Here is a 20,236-nt window from a genome sequence, read left to right on the forward strand (position 1 = left end):
CCAGTTAACACCTTTCAACAAAGGTTTTCCTGCCAGAACTCCAAATGGTAGACTGTCTGGCATTCCTGACGTAAATGTGGGGCTTCAGAAATGAGACCCCCAGAGTTCTACTGCGCATGTGCCAACTAGCAGGGGGGCATGGGTCAGAATGCTTTCCCACGTTAGTGAGTGGCTGGAGGTAATTGTAAACCAATCCCCTGTGCTTAAGGTTAAGAATAGAAGGAGAATGGTTTATAAACTGCTGTCCACCCATATATCCTTTGTCTTCGTTTGCTGATATGGTTACCTGATATCACCTGAATGATTTCCTCACTGCTGAAAGAAATGCTACATCATACTTCTCATTCCCCAACCCTTAAGTAAGTGTACTTCTTGTTCGTTACTGTATTATCTGTTGTGTTCACCTATATTCTAAGGAATAAATACAATTTATTATATCTTAAGCCTCGTTCAGTTCAAACCCAATTATTTTTGTGTAATATTAATAAGCCTGTGGAAGCTATCGTCACAAGGAGGTATTATAGTGTGTATTGTGGGGAGAATTAGTGTGTGTGTTGTTTGGGAGTGATATTCGGGAGGATTGTGTGTGCAGAAGGAAGAATGAGTGAGGGGGGAGTAAGGGAGCAGGATTGAATGAGAGGGGGTCATTGAGTGATAGCGGGGAGGGGAGGGAAGAGTGAGGAGAGTGGGTGTAGGAGGGAGCAGTGCAAGAGACCGTCGGGGGCAGAATACATGGTGAGAAGGGAGGCTGCCTAGAAGCATAAAAATCTACTTCACCACTGTTCTGTACTCTCTTCAATACTCTGTGTTACAGATCTCTCTGGCAAGAAATGGGGTCCAATGGCAAAGACTGCTCTAAATAAGATAGTATAAATGAACACAGAGAGAAATTCCAAAGAGTAACCCAAGAAAATACAAGTGAAATCTAATCGTAAGGTAATTAGTCCCATTAAGTGAAATACATAAAGGAATAGTCCATAAAAAAGCACAAAGGAAAAAAATAGGAGTACTTTATTGTGATGTTACATTTCAGAGAATATAAAATTATAGGAAAACAATTCCACTTTGTTCAGAAAACCAGAAAGTCTTGGTCCCAGGTGGACTGAATTTTTATTGCAAATAAGTTCCTTAATACACAAGTAAAGAATATAGTTACTTATTCTATTCTCTACTGTAAGACGTGCCACATTGCCCAATATTTGGGTACAGTGCCCAGATTGTGACCATGCACTACAGAGGTGAGATTCCCCCAACTCCAATTTGCTACACACTCCAAGAGAGATTATTGTGATCAGAGGTGGAATGAGAGGGGTGAGAAGGGTCGCTGCCCAGGGAGTAGCCTGACAGGGGGTACAGAAATCTCTTTTGGTGCATATATTGCGGAGCTGCATTGATTGACTTGTCAATCAGCTCTGCTGCCTATCCCATTGACATCATGATCCGGCACTGTGATCAGCTGCAGCGCTGACCCAGGTGTGTTAGTGCAGCACTTTACAGGGAGGGAACAGAGGTTGTGGATGACAGATGCTGGGGATAGGCCATGAGTACGGGCCAGAGTAAGGTGGAGACTTTCTGTACTCTGCATACAGGACACTGCATGCATGACAGTGTCTGTGTGTGTGTGTGTGTGTGTGTGTATTCCAAGTGTCAGTGTGCATAAGTAAGTGTGCTCTGTAAGTATGCCTGTGTGGCAGGTATAGGGGGGTGGTTCAGCTGGAGGAACTTATCCAGGCACAAAAGCACATAGATGCCCCAGATTATACCACCCCAAATGCTGATAATATCCTGCTGCACTTTACAGAAGATGATGCAGATGTCAGTGGGTGGTGGGTTCATTAAATCCATCCATCATATCATAGCCACACTGTGCATATGATGTACTGAATCAATCACAGGAAGACATCTCCATGGTAGGGGTAGAAGTTAACAGAATATGTCCAGCACTGTGGTGTGTAGCCCATAAATAATAATTGTGCACATTACAGAACATACTTGCAACTGCAAGATCATTTTGCTGCTTGTAGTGTTTGCTCTTGTCCTGTGCAGTGTTGTCGTAGATCCGTCTCTTCAGTGTTCACTGCAATAAAAGTAAGACATTGCATTAATATTACAGAAGTTTGGGAGCTGAAATCCCACTATGCTGCAGACATTTTCCCTTTGCATAAGATTCTTGTGATTATATCTCAATGATGATCAATAACAACTACATCATAACACAGCCGCTCAATACAAAATATGTATTTGCTATCAATGGTCATGGAGGCCAAACGTCACACAATGTACAGATATACTGCTGCGGCCGAGTTTATTCGAGCATTTGCCCGTTCTTGGCCGCAGCAGTAACCTGGCGCGCGCCGGAGGGTGCCGGGCGCACGCCGAAGCAGCGGAGGAGCGCCCTCCGATCGGGGCTTTCTCCCTTCCGCTGCCGGGTCCGTCGGGTCCCCCGGAACCCCCTGCCGCTGTCCCCCACATCGCGGGACACCAGTGCTCCCTCGGGGAGCCCTGGACGCGCGTGCAGGGGGCGCAGGCACCCGATGACGCGTGACCGTGCATCGGTGATGCGCGGCACGCTGAGGGAGTGCGGCTAGCACGCCGGGGCATCCCCCGGCTTGCGGTGCTAGCCGTGCTTCAATAAAACGTGTCGGTAGTGTAGCAAGGATTATTTCTTCCTCTGGTGCATTATGATGGGATGTGTTGTAAGATTCTGCATTATTAGCATCACTGAATCTTTTGGAAACTGAGTAATATTCTATGTTTTAATGCAATATTATGGATGATCAGCCGGTAAAATAAAGCTTACTGTATCTGTAGCCATGCTCTACCCATGATGTGCTGAATCAATGACTGCAGAGTGATTCAGAGTGGTAAACATGACTGGAACTCATCTCTGAATAGAGGACAGAACAGCAGTGCAGAGTAGGAGGTGAATGTATCTCAAATGGAAGACTTAGTAGCTGTGTGGGGAGTAGACAGTACAGACTGATCAAATAAATAGTTAAAGGAGTATCTTCAACATTACTTGGCTTTGTTATCAACATTGAAGTTTCTCTTGTTTTTTCTGTTCTTTAAATCACTACTACTGATGCCATGTGTAACCTGTACTGAGAGATATACTCTACTGGCCTAGATGAAACCATATGATGCAAACAGGATTCATCCCACTCCAGATTCATATGATTGCACCACTTCAACCTTTAATAAAACACATAGAACTACAGCAGTGCGCTACTGCACATGTTCTTGTTATGAATGGTAGTAGATGTGGTCCTTGGGTCAATACTTCATACAGCAGCCACACTCTACTCATGATGTATTGAATCAACAAAAACCTGCATGGTACAGATCACAGGAAGGGTAGAGTAGAGGGGAATATGTCCAATGCGAAACCCTTAGCAGCTGGATTGTGTGGAGTCAACAAAACGACAAATACTAAATGAGAAATATACACATTGCTTATCTGTCTCTGTGTAGTCATTTTCCTCCTCTTCAACTGTCTTTCAAAATTTCTCTTCTGACAGAAAAGAAACACATGGCTTCAATATTCACTGTTCTTCCCTCCTGAAATAAAAGTTAAGCATTGCATGGTTATGATCATACATACAATGAACCTTGCGCCAAACCATGTGATCCAAAGTAAATCCACCTCCCTCCCATAGCTGTGTTCCTTCTAGAGCTTCTACCACACAAGTCATTAATGTTCGTGACACTGTACTGCAGTCACAGTCTGCACACAAAGTACTGAATCAATTACATCACACTGAAAAGGCAGTCTACATGATGCAATAGTTAACCATAATAACTCTGTCATGCAAATGACAGGAAAACCTATATGTATATCATTAGGGGAGAGGGGAAAAATAATTAAAAAATAAGTGCGACAAATAAAAACAGATTATAGGAAAGTAAATCCTTGCCCTGGGAACTTTACAATCTAATAGAAATGTTAGAAGACTTAAAGAGAGGCAGCAGTTGGGGGAAGAAGTGCAGTAGATGACAATGCTTGTCCTTAATGGTGGGTACAATTAGTAGAAAGCACATCTTGGGAACAATAGTTGTTAGCAGTGACTGTGGGTGTGGGACAGTAGCCACGAGTCAAAGTTTTTTAAATGCTTGATTTAAGTCGTGAATTTTAAGATTGGTCTTACATGTGGGTGGAAGAGGTTATGTTGGCATATACTGAGTGTGAGGAAGTTTCACGTGTACGGTGCAGTGATGGAAAATGGTTTCAGGCAAGTGAGAGAACAGTAGAGGTGAAAGAAGTTTACAGGAGACAGTTATGGTTATAGTGCAAGAGACAAGCAAGGGCATAACGAGAGATCAAAGATGATATGCAAGAAGGAGCAGATTAATGGAGAGCCTTAACAAAAAGGTAAGGAGGAGAACTTTGTAGGTGATACAAAAACTTGATGGGATGCCAGGACAGGGATTTAAGGAGATGAGCAGAGACTGTTGTGGGAGAAAGTGAGATAATTCAAGCAGCAGAGTTTTGCATAGGAGAAAGTTGTGAAGCATGGAGGCCTGTTAGTAGTATGTTAAAATAACCTATAGGATAACAGTATACATTGGAGTTTTAGCAGTAGGTTGAGAGGGGAAAGGGAAGATCTTGGCAATATTACAGAGAAAGAGGCAACACATTTTACCCATAGCCGTGCATGTGAATGGAGATGGAATTGAAGAGCCAAATGTTACTCCTATGCAACATGTTTGATGACAAGATAGATGGTAGTACTGTTTACTGTGATGGAGAAAGGGGATAATATGAGCCCAGTGTTAGACATTAAGTTTAAGGCAGTGGAGTGCCATCCATGAGCATATAGCCAGGAGACAACCCAAGAGTAGGGACTGGATTGCAGGAGTGAGAACAGGGGTGGATAGATTTGTGTGTGTATCATCCGCATAGAGATTATATCTAAGGCCAAAAGCATTGATGAAGTCACCAAATGATAGTATGTAGAGAGAAAGAGAGATCTCAGAACAGAGCCCTGATGTATACCCACAGACAGATCAATAGAAGACGAAGACATGTTAGCAACAGAGATGGAGAATGTGTGACAGGAAAGTTATGATGAAAACCAGGATAGAACTTTGTTACTGATACCAAGAGAGAGTTTAGAATATGAAGGAGGAGAGTGATTGAGAGCATCAAACGCAGCCGATAGATCAAGTCGGATTAGTAGGGAAAAACCTTGGGAATTAGCTTTAAGCACAGTCTGTAGAACGTGCTGTACGAAAGGCAGGTTGTAAAGGATCCAGGAGGGCATGTGATTTAAGAATGTTGACACTAGCAATTAGAAGGCAAACAGCATGAGGGATACAGAGCGGTAGTTAGTAAGGCACATAGGGTGTAGTTTGTTTCTGACAAAAGGGTGACCGCTACAGGCTTAAAGTAAGAGGGCAAAAATCCAGAGAATAGGGAGAAATTGAAGATGTGGGTGAGAGTGGGGACTAAGAGATGCAGTAAGGTGTGAGGGGATACGATCTAGAGGGCATGTGGTAGAGGGAGAATAGAAGATGATTAGCTTCCAGCTCTGTAAGAGAAGAAAAGGAGTCAAGTGCAGAAGGAGATTTGGGAAGAAGGAGAGAAGGGGGAAGGGACAGAAGGAATCTCCTTTTGGGTGGCATCCACCTTGCCTCTGAAGTAGTCAAATGCTTGAGGAGAAGTGAAGGAAGGATGGCAAGTGGGAGGAGAAGGTCAGTGGAGGGAGTCAAATACAGAGAAAAAAAACAGCGTAAATTAAATTTGAGTGTTGATGAGTGTGGAAAAAAGTAGTGTATTTAGCCCTAGAGAGCAGCTTTATACAGGACAGGAGACATTTTTACTGTAGAAAAATCAAACAAAGTGTGAGATTTCCTCCGTAGGTATTAAGAACAGCGAGTGGAAGTGTGATGAGTGTGTTTGGGAATTTAGCCAAAGGTGTGGGTTAGAGGGATGAGTGTGTCAGAGCCTATAGGGGGCATATAGATAGGAGGATAGCATTGTAAGAGTTAATAAGATTGTTAGTTTAAGCAGAAAGAAAGAGAGAGAAGAGAGAAGAGAGGTTAGAGTAGATGTCAGAGGAGAGTTTAATTAAGCAGAGGCAAATCAGTGGGACAGGTAAGATGCGGTGAGGGGAATGACTGATTGTGACTGATGAGAGCAGAAGAGGTTATGTACAACTAGAGCCTTGTTAGTAAGAGTGGACATTCCAGAGGGCACAGGAGAAGGGAAGAGAAAAGTAAGGAAAGGAATGTGGATTACATTAGATAGGTTAACACTCTTAGTAGGGAGGCCTGATGTGTATATGAGCCGGTCCAAGATTATAAGAGATATCCCCCAACATCAGCGAGCATAGAAGGAGACACAGAGATAGGTGTAGAGAGAGACAGAGATAGGGATATGTAGAGAGAGAAGGGCGTCAAGAGAATGAGACAGATAGGCGTAGAGAGAGGAGACATAGAGAGAGGGGGCTTTGAGAGGGGGGCGTAGAGAATGAGGGAAGGTGGAAGAGAATAGGATGTGCAGGAGTGCATTTCATTGAGCAGTGCAGAAATAGCTGCAATAGAGGTCTGTACAAATGGTGCTTTGTGTAGACACATGCAAAGGTAGGGGAAGGAAAGTGTATAGAACATGTGGATAAAAGCAGGAGTGTGGAAGTTAGAGAAATTAGAAAAGTTTTACAGAGGAGTGAGGAAACAGTAAACAGAAAGAACAAGAGAGAGGTTACATTGGGATGACGTGCTGTGGTAGAGAGAAATGCTAGGAGAGAGCCTCCAGATATTAGAGGACATGAATTGAGAGAGCAAATGTATAAATCAAAACCGGAGGGGGAGGTATAGCACGAAAGCTTGCACAGCAGTTGATGAAGATTATAGTCTTAAAGTTGCGTGTACCTGTCAGGGCACTCAAGAAGGTCAATGCTCACAAGTGCAGAGTTCATGAAGAAATGCTGAATCCAGTTCCCCTCCAATTTAATTTTAATATAACTTTTTCATTCTTCATTACTGCAAAAAGCAAACAAAACAAAACCACATTGCATTACTATTTTCAAAATGGATTGAATGACATATTCAACAGTAACTGTGTGATGCCAATATTGCCTTCTCACTCGTAGGCCAGTACGGTCAGGTACCCAGTACTGATAAAACAATAAGTGCCCGTACTAAGTACCAATATGAATTATAAGGAAATGTAAAATCTCCAGGTCTCTCTCCATCTCTGCAACAGATATATGGATAAGCCCATATTAAGGCATCACGTGACCGGAGCCGTCACTGACTGGGTATACGCAAAGATGCAGGGAGATGCAAAGAAAGGCAGGGAGAGAGACAGGGAGAAGATGGGAAACGGAGGGAGGCACGGATGGCAGGCCTCTCTCTTTCACTGGTGCATGCAAGGAGCTGGTCCCAACATCCACAAAGTGTGTGTGTATTATTGGTTGTGTTTTATGGCGGTAGGAGGATAGTGTGTATATTGTGTGTGTGTGGGAGTATTATATTGTGTGTAGGGTATTATAGTGTGTATATTATGTTGAGGTGCAGAGGAGAGTGTTAGATTGGGTATCTTGTGTTAGGGGGTATTGTGTATATTGTGTTTAAGACTATAATATTATTGGGGAGATTATTATTGAGGAGGTATTAAAGTGTGTATTGTGGGGAGTATTAGTGTATGTATTATTTGTGGGTGACAGATGCTGTGGGTAGGCCAAGAGTACGGGCCAGACTAAGGTGGAGACTTTCTGTACTCTGCATACAGGACTCTACATGCACTGCAGAGGTGAAATTCCCCCAACTCCAATTTGCTACACTCTCCAAGAGAGAATATTGTGATCAGAGGTGGAAGATGAGCAGGGTCACTGCCCAGGGAGTAGCCTGTCAGGGGGCATGGAAATCTCTTTTGGTGCGTATGTTGCCACGTGGCATTGATTGACCGGTCAATTAGCACTGCTTCCTATCACAGTGACATGATCCGGTGCTGTGATCGGTTGCAGCGCTGACCAAGGTGTGTTAGTGCAGCAATTTACAGGGAGGGAACAGAGGTTGTGGGTGACAGATGCTGGGGGTAGGCCAAGAGTACGGGCCAGAGCAAGGTGGAGATATTCTGTACTCTGCATGCCCATCCTGCATGCCCAGGACTCTGCATGCATGCCAGTGGCTGTGGGGTGTGTGTGTGTAGGTATGCCAAGTGTCAGTGTGCATAAGTAAGTGTGCTGTGTGTGTAAGTAAGTTTGCCTGTGTGGCAGGAGGTGTAGGGGGGTGGGGGGCGGGGGGCGGTTCAGCTGGAGGACTTTACCCAGCACAAAAGCACATAGATGCCTCTGATTATATCACCCCAAATGCTGATAATATCCTGCTGTAGATGCACTTTACAGAAGATGATACAGATGTCATCAGTGTTTGGTGGGTTCATTAAATCAATCCATCATATAATAGCCACACTATGCATATGATGTACTGAATCAGTAACACCAATCACAGGAAGACATCTCCATGGTAGGGGTAGTGTTGAAGTTAACAAAATATGTCCAGCACTGTGGTGTGGAGCCCATACATAATAATTGTGCACATTACCAGAACAACATATTGTCAACTGCATGATCATTTTGCTGCTTGTAGTGTATACTCTTGTCCTGTGCAGTGTTGTAGTAGATCCGTCTCTTCGGTGTTCACTGCAATAAAAGTAAGACATTGCATTAATATTACAGAAGTTTGGGGGCTGAAATCCCACTATGCTAATGACAGTTTCCCTTTGCATAAGATTCTTGTGATTATATCTCAATGATGATCAATAACAACTACATCATAACACAGCTGCTCTATACAGAATATGTATTTGCCATCAATGGTCATGGAGGCAATATGTCACACAATGTACATATATAGCAAGGATTATTTCTTCCTCTGGTGTATTATGATGGGAGAGTGAGATTCTGCATTATCAGCATCAGTAAATCTGTAGGAAACTGAGTGATATTCTATTTTTTAATGCAATATTAGGGTAAAATAAAGCTTGCTGTATCTATAGCCATGCTCTACCCATGATGTGCTGAATCAATGACTGCAGAGCGATTTAGAGTGGTAAACATGACTTGAACTCATCTCTGAATAGAGGGTAGCACAGTAGTGCAGAGTAGAAGGTGAATGTATCTCAAATGGAAACCCTTAGCAGCTGTGTGGGGAGTAGACAGTACAGACTGACCAAGTAAATAGTAAAAAGTAGTAACTTCAACATTACTTGGTTTTGTTCTCCACTCCTGTTTTTCTGTTCTTTAAATCACTAATACTGATGCCATATGTAACCTGTACTGAGAGTTATATACTCTACTGGCCTAGATCAAATTAAATGATGCAAACAGGATCCCTCCCACTCAAGATTCATATGATTGCACCACCTCAACCTTTCATAGCAATAACATAGAACTGCAGCAGTGCGCTACTGCACATGTTCTTGTTATGAATGGTAGTAGATGTGGTCCTTGGGTCAGTACTTCATACTGTAGCCACACTCTATTCATGATGTATTGAATCAACAAAAATCTGCATGGTACAGATCACAGGAAGGGGTGGAGTAGAGGTGAATATGTCCAATGCGAAACCCTTAGCAGCCGGATTTTTTGGAGTCAATAAAACGACAAATACTAAATGAGAAATATACACATTGCTTATCTGTCTCTGTGTAGTCATTTTCCTCCTCTTCAACTGTCCTTCAATTTTCTATTTTGCAAGAAAATGAACACATGGCTTCAATATTCACTTCTGTTCTGCAGTCTTTCCTCTTGAAATAAAAAAGTTAAGCATTGCATTATTATTATTATAATTATTATTGACGATACATACAATGAACCTTGCTCCAAACCATGTGATACAAAGCAAATCCACCTCCCTCCCACAGCTGTGCTCCTTCTAGAGCTTCTACCACACAAGTTATTCATGTCAGTGAAACTGTACTGCAGTCCCGGTCTGCACACAATCTACTGAATCAATGACATCACACTGTGTCACACAATGTCATGCTAACGACAGGAAACAATCTTTGTATATATCTTTGTATATATAATAATAATAATAAAAAAAATAAGACAGGACAGACACTCCTACATTGCAATCAATAGAAAATAACTGGGACAGGCACTTCAAGGATGCATACGGTCCCGGATAAACTGTAGCTACCTATACACGTGTGCCTTGTCTCTAGACTCTGCATATATCTCTATTTATATACCACCCATTGTGTACTCAGCGCTTTACAAGAGAGACCAAAAAGTACAGGAAATTATTATACAATAAGTTCAACAAACAAAAACAGACAATAGGAAAGTAAATCCCTGTCCTGGGTAGTTTACAATCTAAGAGAAATGTAAGGAGACTTACAGAGAGACAACAGGTGGGGGAACAAGTGCAGTAGATGACAATGCTTGTCCTTAATGGTGGGTACTTGTAGTATAAAGCACTTCTTGGGAACAATAGTTAGTGACTGAATGAGTGACAGTAGCAACGAGTAAAAGCTATTGAAATGCTTCATTTAAGTTGTGAATTTTAAGGTTGATCTTAAATGTGGGTGGAAGAGGGTATGTTGGCATATACTGAGTGTGTGTGAGTTTCACAGGTAAATTGATGGGAAAGGGTTTCAGGCAAGAGAGCGAGTGCGCAGTAGAGGTGTAAGAAGTATAATGGAGACAGCTATTAGTAGAGCTTAGGAGACGAGGAAGGGCATAACGAGACCAAAGATGATATGTAGGAAGGAGCAGATGAATAGAGAATAGTGTTGGACTGGGTCCTCAACTATAAAAAAATGGGTAACGGGTACCCGGCCAAAATGAAAGGTTCTACCCGGTCGGGTACACGGTTTGGCACTTACCTTCCGGGTGGCGGTGACATCTAGGATCAGCAGCAGTCCTGTGACGGTGGCAGCATCTGTGGTGTCTTCAGCCGGCGGGGGAGCTGCAGGCTCACAGACACAGCTTACCTGCTTCGGTGCTGTGGAAGTGATTCCTGCAGCTCCCCCCGCCAGGTGAAGACACCTCTGATGCTGCCAACATCAGAGGACTGCTGCTGCTGATCCTAGATGTCTTAGGAAAGGTAAGTATAAAAGATTATTTCCAGCTGCCCTGACATTACCCGACGCCGGGTATTACCCGGCCAAGTCCACTTCTCAGTGGCCGGTTTCGAGTAATGTCCGGGTAGCTGGAAATGTGTCGGGTAACGCCGGGTACTCGGTACACCACTAATAGAGAACCTTAACAAAAAGGTAAGGAGGAGAACTTTGTAGGTGATCTGAAACTTGATGGGAAGCAAGGAGAGGGATTTAAGGAGGAGGAGGAGATGAGCAGATACTGTTGTGGGAGAAAGGGAAATTATTCAAGCAGCAGAGTTTTGGATAGATTGCAAATGAGAAAGTTGTGAAGCAGGGAGCCCTGTTAGCAGTATGTTAACCCATACGATAAGGGCATGCATTGGCGTTTTAGCAGTAGATTGACAGAGAAAAGGGCAAATCTTGGAAATATTACAGAGAAAGAATCGACAAACTTTAGCCAGTGTCGTGAATGAAGATGGAAAGGGAAGAGTCAAATGTTACTCCTAGGCAATGTGCTTTCATGACAGGATGATGGTAGTACTGTTTACTGCGATGGAGAAAGGTGATATTAGGCCAGATTTAGGGGGAAATATGAGGAGCTCAGTTTTAGACATTAGGTTTAAGGCAGAAGAGTGTCATCCATGGAGGATATAGCCAGGAGGCGACCCGAAACTAGGAACTAAATTGCAGGAGTGACGGTAGGGTGGATAGGTGTGTGTATCATCTGCATAGAGATGATATCAAGGGCCAAAATAGTTGATAAGGTCAACTAGTGATAGTATGTAGTGAGAGAGGTCCCAGAACAGAGTCCTGAGGTATACCAACAGACAAAACAACAGGAGACAAAGACACGTTAGCAACAGAGATGGAGAATGTGTGATGGAGAAGTATGATGAAAACCAGGATATAAGTTTGCTGCGGATACGAAGAAAGAGTTTAGAATATGAATGAGAAGAGTGATTGACAGTATCAAAAGCAGAAGAGAGATCAAGCAGGATTAGTAAGTAAAATGGACCTTGGGAATTTTCTTTATGTACATAATTGGTTACATTGGGAAAGGCAGATTGTGAAGGGCCCAGAGGAGCATGTGATTTAAGAATGTTGATCAAACGGGAGATCACAAGACGTTCTAGCAATTAGGAGGCAAATGGTAGGACGGATACAGGGCGATAGTTAGAAATTCACACAAGGTCAAGGTTATTTTTGAGAATAGGGGTGACCACTGCATGCTTAAAAGGAAGAGTTGAAAGAGCCAAAGGATATGGAGGAATTGAAGATGTGGGTGAGAGTGAGAATATAGGATTGAGAGGGCATGTGGTAGAGGGAGAAGAGAAGATCAGGTTCCAGCTTTGTGACAGGAGAAAAGGAGTCAAGAGTGCAATGAGATCTAGATAGAAAAAGAGAGAGGGGGAAGGGAGAGAACGAATCTACTTGTGGATGGCATCCACCTTGCCTCAAGTGAGCAAAGGCTTGAGGAGAAATAAAGGATGGATGTTAAGTGGGAGGAGAAAGTCAGTGGTGGGACTCAAATACATAGAAGACAGTGTGAATGAAATTGGAGTGTTGATGAGTGAGGAAAAAGTAGTGTTTGACCTTAAAAAAAGGAGCAGAGTTTTACAGAACAGGACAAAGGTTTAGTGTAGAAAATCAGACTGTGAGATTTCCTCCATAGGTGTTAAGAGCAGCAGTGTGATGTGATGAAGTGTGATGAGAGCGTGCTTGTGAATTAAACCAATGCATGGGTTAGGCTGCGTCTATAGTAAGCACGCAACAGATGGCAAAGTTAGCGCATGCCTGTCGCTCCAGCAATCCCTGCACTGAGGTCCGAGGCGACGGGGAGGCCCTGCATCGCTCGCACGCACTGTGGACAACCAAGCGTGTGCCCATGATAATCACGGCCTTAGAGGGATGAGTGTGTCAGAGCCTAGAAGGGGCATATAGATGATGGAGGAGGAGGGAGGAGGAGATGATAGCATTGTAAGAGTTAACAAGATAGCTAGTTTAAGCAGAAAGTGAGGAGAGGTTAGAGATAAGGGTAGATGTCAGAGGAGAGAGTTCAATTAAGCTGAGGTATCGAGTAGGACAGGGGTGAGGGGAATGAGAAGTGGTGGATGATGAGAGCAGAAGAGGTCATGTACAAATAGACCATGTTAGTCGTAGAGCAGACATTCCAGAGGGCACGTGAGAAGGGAAGAGTAAAGTGAGACAAGGAATGTGGATTACATTAGATGGGTTAATACGCTTAGCAGGGAGGTGGAGAGAGAGGCAAGAGGCAGAGGGTGGTGTAGGGGTAGAGGAAGAGATGTTGCATGTACCTTGTCAGAACATTAAAGAACGTCAATTCACACTGGTGCAGAGTTGATGATGAAATGCTGAATCCAGTTCACGTCCAATTCAATTTTAACAGAACTTTTTCATTCTTCATTACTGCAAAAAAAAATTAAAAAACAATGCATTACTATTTTCAAAATGGATTGAATTCCCCCACCAATGACTATGTGTTACCAATATATCCCTCTCAGTCCCACTGCAGCACATACTGTACCAGTGTGAAAGTAAGAAGGTACACAGTACCGGTAAAACAATACGTGCCGGTACTATGCACCATATGAATTATAAGGGGATGTAAATCTCCCAGTCTCTCTCCATATCCGCAACAGAGCGGGCTCCGGTCAGTGGCATGGATGCCCATATATGGGTATGCTCATATTTGGGCATCCCATGTCACTGACCGGAGCCGGCTCTGAGTATAGGGATATATGCGGAGACGCACAGGTGCAAGGAAATGGGAGGAGGCACGGTGAGAAACAGGGAGAGACCACAGGAAGATAGAGGGCAACAACTTCCACAAGGTACTTGTATGGGTATAATTGTTTGTATTTTGTGCAGAGGGGGTAATTTCAGATAAAATACAATTCTCCACCCTCTACGAAACAATTCCACTTTGTTCAGTAAGCCAGAAAGTCTTGGTCCCATGTGGACTGAATTTAATGCAAATAAGGTCCTTAATACACAAGTAAAGAATAAAGTTACTTATTCTCTACTGTAAGAAGTGCCACATTGCCCACTATTTGGGTCCTGTGCCCAGATTGTGACCATGCATGGCAGAGGTGAGATTCCCCCAACTCCAATTTGCTACACTCTCCAAGAGAGATAATTGTGATCAGAGGTGGAACTAGGGGAGGGTGTGAGCAGGGTCACTGCCCAGGGAGTAACCTGACTGGGGGCACGGAAATCTCATTTAGTGCATATGTTGCGGCACTGCATTGATTGACCGGTCAATCTGCACTGCTGCCTGTCACAGTGACATCCTGATCGGGCACTGTGATCAGCTATAGCACTGACCCAGGTGAGATAGTTCAGCACTTTACAAGGAGGGAACAGATGTTGTGGGTGACAGATGCTGGAGGTAGGCCAAGACTGTTGGCCAGAGTAACGTGGAGACTTACTGCACTCTGCATGCCCATCCTCTCCCTGACATCAGGGGAAGGAAGTGGCCCTGGGGTGTGTGTAGGTATGCCAGATGTCAGTGTATGCATAAGTAAGTATGCCTGTGTAGTGGGAGGTGTAGGGGCGTTAAGCTGGAGGACTTAAAACAGGCACAAAAGCACATAGATACCTCTGATTATACCGCACCAAATGCTGATAATATCATGCTGTAGCTGCACTTTACAGAAGATGATGCAGATGTCATCATTGGTTGGTGGGTTCATTAAATCAATCCATCATATCATAACCACACTGTGCATATGATGTACTGAATCAGTAACACCAGGAAGACATCTCCATGTTAGGAGTAGAGTTGAAGTTAACAGAATATGTCCAGCACTGTGGTGTGTAGCCCATAAATAATAATTGTGCACATTACCAGAACAACATACTGTCAACTGCAAGATCATTTTGCTGCTTGTAGCGTATGCTCATCCTGTACAGTGTTGTAGTAGATCCGTCTCTTCAGTGTTCACTGCAACAAAAGTAAGACATTGCATTAATATTACAGACGTTTGGGGGATTTCTGAAATCTCACTTCGCTGCGGACAATTTCCCTTTGCATAAGATTCTTGTGATTATGTCAATGATGATCAATAACTGCATCATAACACAGCCGCTCTATACAGAAGATGTACTTGCTCTCATTGGTCATTGAGGTAATACGTCACACAATGTACAGATATAGCAAGGATTATTTCTCCCACTTGTGCATTATGGCATTATGATGGGAAATGTTGTGAGATTCTGCATTATCAGCATCACTGAATCTTTTGGAAATTAAGTGATATTCTATGTTTTAATGCAATATTATGGGTGATCAGCCGGTAAAATAATAATAGCTTGCTGTATCTGTAGCCATGCTCTACCCATGATGTGCTGAACCAATGACTGCAGAGAGATTCAGAGTGCTAAACATGACTGGAACGCATCTCTGAATAATGGGCAGCAAAGCAGTGCAGAATAGGAGGTGAAAGTATTTAAAATGGAAGATCCTTAGCAGCTGTGTGGAGAGTAGACAGTACAGACTGACCAAGTAAATGGTAAAAGGAGTAACTTCAACATTACTTGGCTTTGTTCTCCACATTGAAGCTTTCCTCCTCTTTAAATCACTAATACTGATGCCATGTGTAACCTGTACTGAGAGTTATATAATCTACTGGCCTAGATGAAACCATATGATGCAAACAGGATCCATCCCACTCCAGATTCATAGAATTGAACCACCTCAACCTTTCATAACAATCACATAGAACTGCAGCTGTGCGCTACTGCACATGTTCTTGTTATGAATGGTAGTAGATGTGGTCCTTGGGTCTTTACTTCATACTGTAGCCACACTCTACTCATGATGTATTGAATCAACGAAAACTTGCATGGTTCAGATCACAGGAAGGGGTAGAGTAGAGATGAAAATATTCAATGTGAAACCCGTAGCAGCCCCGCAGGTTGTAAAGGATCCAGGAGGGAATGTGATTTAAGAATGTTGACATTCTAGCAATTAGGAGACAAACAGCAGGAGGGATACAGGGCGGTAGTTAGTAAGGCACATAGGGTGTAGGTTGTTTCTGAGAAAAGGGTGACCACTACAGGCTTAAAGTAAGAGGGTAAAGAGCCAGAGAATAGGGAGGAATTGAAGATGTGGGTGAGAGTGGGGACTAAGAGATGCAGTAAGGTGTGAGGGGATACGATCTAGAGGGCATGTGGTAGAGGGAGAAGAGAAGATGATTTGCTTCCAGCTCTGTAAGAGAAGAAAAAGAGTCAAATGCAGAAGGAGAATTAGGTAGAAGGAGAGAAGGGGGAAGGGACAGAAGGAATCTCCTTGTGGGTGGCATCCACCTTGCCTCTGAAGTAGTCAAATGCTTGAGGAGAAGTGAAGGAAGGATGGCAAGTGTGAGGAGAAGGTTAGTGGAGGGAGTCAAATACAGGGAAAAAAAGACAGCGTAAATTAAATTTGAGTGTTGATGAATGTGAAAAAAAAGTAGTGTGGTTTGGCCCCAGAGAGCAGCTTTATACAGGACTGGAGACATTTTTACTGTAGAAAAATCAAATATCAATTGTGTGATTTCCTTCATAGGCATTAAGAACAGCGAGTGGAAGTGTGATGAACATGTTTGGGAATTTAGCCAAGGGTGTGGGCTAGAGGGACAAGTGTGTCAGAGCCTAGAGGGGGCATATAGATAGGAGGATAGCATTGTAAGAGTTAATAAGATTGTTAGTTTAAGCGGAAAGAGAGAGAGAGCAGAGAGGTTAGAGTAGATGTCAGAGGAGAGTTTAATTAAGCAGAGGCAAATCAGTGGGACAGGTAAGATGGGGTGAGGGGAATGACTGATTGTGAATGATGAGAGCAGAAGAGGTCATGTACAACTAGAGCCTTGTTAGTCAGAGAACGGACATTCCAGATGGCATAGGAGAAGGGAAGAGAAAAGTAAGGAAAGGAATGTGGATTACATTAGATAGGTTAACACTCTTAGCAGGGAGGCAGAGGCAGGGAGGCCCGATGTGTATATGAGCAGGTTCAAGATTATAAGAGATATCCCACACATCAGCAAACATAGAAGGAGACACAGAGATAGGTGTAGAGAGAGACAGAGATAGCTCTATGTAGAGAGAGAGGGACGTAGAGAGAATGAGACAGATAGGCGCAGAGAGAGGGGGCGCAGAGAGAGGAGGCGCCAAAAGAGGGGGCGCAGAGAGAGGGGGCACAGAGAATAGGATATTAAAGAGTGCTTTTCATTGAGCAGTGCAGAAATAGCTGCAATAGAGGTCTGTACAAATGGTGCAGTGTGTAGACACATGCAAAGGTAGGGGAAGGAAAGAGGAGAACATGTGGATAAAAGCAGGAGTGTGGAAGTTAGAGAAATTAGAAAAGTTTAACAGAGGAGTGAGGAAACAGCCAGCAGAAAGAACAAGAGAGAGGTTACATTGGGATGACGTTCTGTGGTAAAGAGAAAATGCTAGGAGAGAGCTTTCAAATATTAGAGGACATGAATTGAGGGAGCAAATGTATAAATCAAAACCTGAGGGGGAGGTATAGCACGAAAGCTTGCACAGCAGATTATAGTCTTAATGTTGCGTGTACCTGTCAGGGTATTCAAGAAGTTAAATTCTCACAAGTGCAGAGTTCATGATGAAATGCTGAATCTAGTCCCCCTCCAATTTAATTTTAATATAACTTTTCCATTCTTCATTACTGCAAAAAGCAAACAAAACAAAACCACATTGCATTACTATTTTCAAAATGGATTGAATGGCATATTCAACAGTGACTGTGTGATGCCAATATTCCCCACTCACTCGTAGTGAAGCACATATTGTACTAGTGTTGAAAGTAGGCCGGTAGAGTCAGGTACGCAGTACTGATAAAACAATAAGTGCCCGTCGTAAGTACCAGCTCCGCAACAGTGCGGGCATCACATTAGTGACGTGGATGAACATATATGGATAAGCCCATATTAAGGCATCACGTGACCAGAGCCGTCACTGACTGGGTATACGTAAAGACGCAGGGAGATGCAAGGAAAGGGAGGGAGAGAGAGAGACAGGGAGAAGATGTGAAACGGAGGAAGGCACGGATGGAGAGAGTTCTTCCGAGCTTCTGCGGGCCTCTCTCTTTCACTGGTGCATGCCGGGAGCTGGTCCCAACATCCACAAAGTGTGTGTGTATTATTGGTTGTATTTTATGGGGGTAGGAGGGTAGTGTGTATATTGTGTGTGTGGGAGTATTATATTGTGTGTAGAGGTGCAGAGGAGAGTACTAGATTGTGTATCTTGTGTAAGGGTGTTGTGTATATTGTGTTTGGAGCTATAATATTATTGGGGAGATTAGTATTGAGGAGGTATTATAGCGTGTATTGTGGGGAGTATTAGTGTGTGTATTGTTTGTGGGTGACAGATGCTGGGGGTATGCAGCAATCCCTGCACTGAGGTCCGAGGCGGCTCTGCATCGCTCGCACGCACTGTGTACGACCAAGCATGTGCCCATGATAATCATGGCCTTAGAGGGATGAGTGTGTCAGAGCCTAGAAGGGGTATATATATAATGGAGGAGGGAGGAGGAAGGAGGAGAAGGGAGGAGGAGATGATAGCATTGTAAAAGTTAACAAGATAGTTAGTTTAAGCAGAAAGTGAGGAGAGGTTAGAGATAAGGGTAGATGTCAGAGGAGAGAGTTCAATTAAGCTGAGGTATCGAGTAGGACAGGGGTGAGGGGAATGAGAGGTGGTGGATGATGAGAGCAGAAGAGGTCATGTACAAATAGACCTTGTTAGTCAGAGAGCAGTCATTCCAGAGGGCACGTGAGAAGTGAAGAGTAAAGTGAGACATGGAATGTGGATTACATTAGATGGGTTAATACGCTTAGCAGGGAGGTGGAGAGAGAGAGGCAAGAGGCAGAGAGTGGTGCAGGGGTTGAGGAAGAGATGTTGCATGTACCTTATCAGAACATTAAAGAACATCAATTCACACTGGTGCAGAGTTGATGATGAATCCAGTTCACCTCCAATTCAATTTTAACAGAAATGTTTCATTCTTCATTACTGAAAAAAAAGAAAAGTAAAAAACATTTCATTACTATTTTCAAAATGGATTGAATTCCCCCAACAATGACTATGTGTTACCAATATATCCCTCTCAGTCCCACTGCAGCATATACTGTACCAGTGTGAAAGTAGGAAGGTACACAGTACCGGTAAAACAATACGTGCCGGTACTATGCACCATATGAATTATAAGGGGATGTAAATCTCCCAGTCTCTCTCCATATCCGCAACAGAGCGGGCTCCGGTCAGTGGCATGGATGCCCATATATGGGTATGCTCATATTTGGGCATCCCATGTCACTGACCGGAGCCGGCTCTGAGTATAGGGATATATGCGGAGACGCAGAGGTGCAAGGAAATGGGAGGAGGCACGGTGAGAAACAGGGAGAGACCACAGGAAGATAGAGGGCAACAACTTCCACAAGGTACTTGTATGGGTATAATTGTTTGTATTTTGTGCAGAGGGGGTAATTTCAGATAAAATACAATTCTCCACCCTCTACGAAACAATTCCACTTTGTTCAGTAAGCCAGAAAGTCTTGGTCCCATGTGGACTGAATTTAATGCAAATAAGGTCCTTAATACACAAGTAAAGAATAAAGTTACTTATTCTCTACTGTAAGAAGTGCCACATTGCCCACTATTTGGGTCCTGTGCCCAGATTGTGACCATGCATGGCAGAGGTGAGATTCCCCCAACTCCAATTTGCTACACTCTCCAAGAGAGATAATTGTGATCAGAGGTGGAACTAGGGGAGGGTGTGAGCAGGGTCACTGCCCAGGGAGTAACCTGACTGGGGGCACGGAAATCTCATTTAGTGCATATGTTGCGGCACTGCATTGATTGACCGGTCAATCTGCACTGCTGCCTGTCACAGTGACATCCTGATCGGGCACTGTGATCAGCTATAGCACTGACCCAGGTGAGATAGTTCAGCACTTTACAAGGAGGGAACAGATGTTGTGGGTGACAGATGCTGGAGGTAGGCCAAGACTGTTGGCCAGAGTAACGTGGAGACTTACTGCACTCTGCATGCCCATCCTCTCCCTGACATCAGGGGAAGGAAGTGGCCCTGGGGTGTGTGTAGGTATGCCAGATGTCAGTGTATGCATAAGTAAGTATGCCTGTGTAGTGGGAGGTGTAGGGGCGTTAAGCTGG

At 43.6% G+C, this 20,236-nt stretch overlaps 1 long non-coding RNA gene across 1 annotated transcript; it reads right to left on the reverse strand.

Moving 5' to 3' along the window:
* Positions 1 to 1,135: 1,135 nt before the first annotated feature.
* On the reverse strand, positions 1,136 to 13,478 carry LOC142486169 (uncharacterized). The gene is made up of 6 exons (XR_012798832.1): positions 13,366 to 13,478; positions 9,632 to 9,751; positions 8,548 to 8,645; positions 6,871 to 6,981; positions 3,449 to 3,558; positions 1,136 to 2,077 (listed from the first exon to the last, which is right to left on the reverse strand). It is a non-coding gene; the product is annotated as an uncharacterized LOC142486169 (long non-coding RNA).
* Between the last annotated feature and the right edge of the window lie 6,758 nt (positions 13,479 to 20,236).

Source organism: Ascaphus truei, unplaced genomic scaffold (genome assembly GCF_040206685.1).
Source record: "Ascaphus truei isolate aAscTru1 unplaced genomic scaffold, aAscTru1.hap1 HAP1_SCAFFOLD_762, whole genome shotgun sequence".
Classification (NCBI taxonomy): Eukaryota; Metazoa; Chordata; class Amphibia; order Anura; family Ascaphidae; genus Ascaphus; species Ascaphus truei.